At 44.7% G+C, this 4,504-nt stretch overlaps 1 protein-coding gene across 2 annotated transcripts in view; it reads right to left on the minus strand.

The window, feature by feature from the left end:
* The window catches only part of Dcun1d1 (defective in cullin neddylation 1 domain containing 1), a 39,502-nt gene that overhangs the window by 32,115 nt on the left and 2,883 nt on the right, over positions 1–4,504 (minus strand). The window contains exon 1 of one of the 2 annotated variants that reach the window (XM_013347461.2): positions 4,125–4,248. The exons of the other annotated variant lie outside the window; for it this stretch is intronic. The gene's annotated coding sequence lies outside the window, so the exon portion shown is untranslated. Of the gene's footprint in view, positions 1–4,124; positions 4,249–4,504 lie in introns of those variants that run through there. 2 annotated transcript variants of the gene reach the window in all.

Consider the following 4,504-nt stretch of genomic DNA (forward strand, 5'->3'; position numbering starts at 1 on the left):
AAAAAAAAAAAAAAAAAAGCTGTTGTAGATTGCCCAGGTTTGTGTATGTCACCCAACAGTACCATCCGCTTCTTCATCACCAACATGGGTCTCCCTTCCAACACCAGATCAGCCCTAGAAATTAACAGCCTTCCAAGTTCCTACTAAAGAACGGTTTTGTGACACTCCTCAAGGCCTCCCACTACTGCTTAGACCTAACCACGTGTTGGGAGCTCCCAGAGCCCCGCAGAGGCAGAGCTTTGGCGCTCCAGACCTGTCCCTCATTCCTTCCATCAGCATGTGTGCGCTGATGCTACCCCTCTTGCAAGGCCCTGAGAAAATAACACGTAGCAGGCGTGAAACTGGATCACACCTGTGGATATTCGCTAGGAACTCAACCTTGTGACCTAAAATATTAACGAAGACTGCCTCTTGCCACACTCCGTTAGACCTTATTGCAGCTAGAGCCTGTAGGTTTGCCTAAAGCTCTTTTTTCCTAAGTGCCACCTCCAAGGGACGATGCTTAGTTCCACGTGACCTCCTTCTCTCCTGCATTTAAACACTTCCTCCTGGAATCTTTATCATTTTCCATGACTTGGTTTACTTCTAGTCTCCCCTCCCCTTGAACATTCGCTGCTAGCTAAACTCTGGCTTTTCAGTGATGCGTTTTTCAGAACCAATCCCGAATCTCTTCATATATTGTATTCCTAGACTCCTGTCCATATCCCCAGTTAGTCTGAAATCCTGCAGCGGTGGATCCCAAAGACACATTCCGCGCATTCTACAGACTAAGTCCAAGCCCTACCCCAAACCTTTCCCCCCTGCTTTTTCATCATGCAATCTAAATATCAGAACCTTCCACAGTGGCTCAACCTTATTTCCCTTAGTCTAAGCCTGCCAATTTTATCACATCAACAATCCTGCACTCTACCTCTATCTCTTAGCCCAAAGTTCATTAGGGTCTGAGCGTGTAGCCCAGGCTAACCGCTAACAGTTCTGCTGAGCTGCTGAGATTCCAGGCCTGTGTGCACCCCTGCTCCATCTTCTCTATACTTTGCCTTCTGTGCCGGAGTCCGACTGCAGTGCACCTTCTCCGAGAACTATCCTAGCCTGAGCCTCTCTGGAGTCAGAGGGGTTTCCTCCTGTGCCGGAGTCCGACTGCAGTGCACCTTCTCTGAGAACTATCCTAACCTGAGCCTCTCGAGTCAGAGGGGTTTCCTCCCTCATTCTCCGCTGCCTTTGTCATGACTCTCCACAAATGCAGCTCGTATTTCTGTGTTTGCCTGCTAAGCATGATACTTCATGTTTCCTGGCTTGATCTTATTTTATTTTGTCCCTGGCACACTAGCCAACAGAGTGAGGGCTCCCCATGTATCGGATCCGAGCTATGTCCATTTTGTAGGGAGCACCAAAGCACAAAGTAAATAATGTGCCTAAGGTTACACAGCAAGCAATAGAGCTAGGACTTAAACTCAGACAATTTGTTTATAGTGTGTTCTCTTAATTACAACAGTTTATTTTTTACTCTGGGCTTCTGCAATTGGGGCATCTCGTTTTGCATTTCTATGACACCCCCCCCCCAGTGTATACTATTGGATTTGACATCCTCTGATAATCATTTGCCTCTGGACAGGGGCAGAGACCTGATCACATGCATCTTTGAGGTAATTTTGTTTTGCTTGTATGTGGAGTCAGTGATGCCGTGGCATTTGCATGGACCTCAGACAATCTCAGGTGTGCCTTCCACCTTGTTTAAAATGGGGTTCCTGTTGTTTTTCTACCTCATATGCCAAACTGGCTGACCCTTGAACTCTGGGAATTCTCCAGTGTCCACCTTTCATTTTGTTGTAGGGATACCAGGATTTCACACAATGAACTGTGTACTCTACTTTTCCGTACCTTCTGATGATTTGAACTCAAGTCCTCAGGTTTATGAGGAAAGTGTTTTACCCTATCTTTGAGTTTTAGTGTTGGGTGAGAGGCTGACCTATCTCTCTCTTTTTCTCTCTCTCTGTCTCTGTCTCTCTTTCTGTCTCTTTCTCTCTTTCTGTCTCTCTGTCTCTCTCTCTCTCTCTCTCACAGACACACACTGGGAGGGGGAATTTTAGTTGGATAAATTAAAGGAAAATAAGGAAAATAATCAGCCAGGTAGTGCTTAATCCCAGCAGTCAGGAGGCAGAGGTAGGTGAATCTCTGAGAGTTGAAGGCTAGCCTTGTCTACAGAGCAAGTTCCAGAACAGGCTCCAAAGCTACACAGGAAAACCAGGTCTCCATGGATCTTAAGATTGTAGGTATACAGCTCAGAGGTAGAATGTTTGCCCTTCACTTAAAAAAAGAAAGAAAGAAAAGAAAAGAAAAGAAAAGAAAGAAAGAGGAAAAGAAAAAGAAAAAAACCTGGACCAGGTGTGGTGGCACATGCTTTTAATTCCAGTACTTGTTAGGCAGATGCAGGTGGAGGCCAGGCTAATATACATAGCAAAGTCCAGCTCAGCCAGGGCTACACAGTGAGAGCCTGTCTCAAAGGAAGTTCTAATAATAATGTACCCATGCTGTCTGTTATTGTAGTAGGATGTTCATGCTCCTTAGCATATTACACACAGGGTCATGTGGTAAATGCAATAGCAGTGGTACCTACCTCTACGTTTCCAGTCTACAGAACTGAATGTGAAATGAAGAATATTAGTCATTATTATTGTGTAAGATAAGCATATTTGTGAAAATTGTTCTGTATTTTTTATTGGCAGGTTCTTGAAAATAAAGTGTAAGTTACAATATTTTATTAACAAAAGGTATTCATTAATATGTTCCAAATGCTTTAGCCTTTTTTCAAATACAGAATGTGTGTGTGTGTGTGTGTGTGTGTGTGTGCGCGTGTGTGCATGCGTGTGTGTGGTGTGTCTTCAGGTGTGCATGTACCCTCGTGGAAGCCAATGAGATCAGATGTCCTGCTCTGTCACTCTATGCCTCACTCTTTGGAGACAGGGTCTGTTACTGAACCTGGAGCTAGACCAGCTTCCAGCAACATCCATTGATCCTCCTGTCTCAGCTCCACCCCAACCCCAGCACTGGGTTTACTGTCTGGCATGCCTAGCTTTGCATGTGGGTGCTGGAATCTGAACTCAGGCCCCTGTGTTTAAGCAGCAGGCTCCCTTCCCTACTGAGCTATTTCTCCAGTCCCTTAAATACATAATTTTAAAAACTACTTTCATAGCAGTGATTTTGGCTAAGTAAAAAGAAATCAGATGAAAACACCTAACTAAAATCCAATATTGCATACATGCATACTCGTATTCTTTGTGTACCCATGGCTATAATGGCATAGTATTTGTAGACAGGTGACATTCCGAGGTAAACCAATTTGGAAAATGTTGCTGTAAAAGCTTACATGTTTCATGTTAAGGCAAACAGTCACTGATAAAAATCATTGCGACTCTGTTTAGAAAAACATGGAAAGCCATATTTGGCAGAAAGAGGAAAACTCTGAAAAGACAGATTGTCAGCATTTCTGGTAGTTCACATAGCATCACTGCGGGCTAGCTCTGTATGCCCAACTTCGGTTTCAAGGCATGAGTCTGAGATGTGGCTCTCACTCATCCCTTAGCTCATGCCGTTCAGTCCGGTGTTTACATGTGATGTGTTTATTGGACCCACGCTTACTTATTTATAAATGTGTACATGAATTTGTCACAACGTATTTTTGCCTGAATAAAATACCATGTAGTGCTCATTGATGCAGAATTATAGCATGTTTTGTGCCTGTGTGTGCTGGAAATTGAACTCAGCCTCATACATGCTGAGCACACCTGTGCCCTATCCTTTACCCTCAGCCTCCAAAATATAACTTCTAAAGGAAGAGCCCTTTATTTTAGGAAATCTATGGGGGACACAGGCCCCAATTCGCACCAAAATTATGAGAGTGGGCTTAGAAGTAAAAGCCTTTGCTGACCCCTGCCCCAGTAAACGTTACCAGTGAAGCTGAAGGAATGATTGCCTGGGACTCTTTCCTCCACATTCTGAACCATTCGAAGAGGGATCCTTAATCAGGACAAAGGGAAAAGCCTCAGGGAATCAGCCATCACTGTCCACTGTAACAAATGCGTAATACTGTGGAGGGCCACCTTCTAATAGAAAATAGGAATATTCACCAGAGCCAGTCTGTCACCTCAAGGTCCATGCGGATGTTCTGATTTTAGCTGTTTCACACTCATGGTAGAGGAATGGGCTTGGCGCAAGTAACAGCATGGACGGGGAGTCAGCAGTAGAAAACTCAGAGGTCATCACTGCTGATGTCACAATATCCTACTGTCCCAGAGTGAACATACCTCTCTGTCCCAGTAGGCTCAGTCCTTCCTAAATGTGCCCTTTTGCTCAGGTATTCATCCTGAACAGCCCTTCAGTTTCAATGGATGGAGTCAGTGGAGGGAACATGGCCTCCAACAGGCATCTCCTCCAGGGATGACAGGAGAGCACCCGATGTCCCTGGTTCTTTAGATGATACCTTCCTAAGGCATCTCCTCCAGGGATG

The sequence above is a fragment of the Microtus ochrogaster genome, chromosome 1, assembly GCF_000317375.1.
Source record: "Microtus ochrogaster isolate Prairie Vole_2 chromosome 1, MicOch1.0, whole genome shotgun sequence".
Taxonomy (NCBI): domain Eukaryota; kingdom Metazoa; phylum Chordata; class Mammalia; order Rodentia; family Cricetidae; genus Microtus; species Microtus ochrogaster.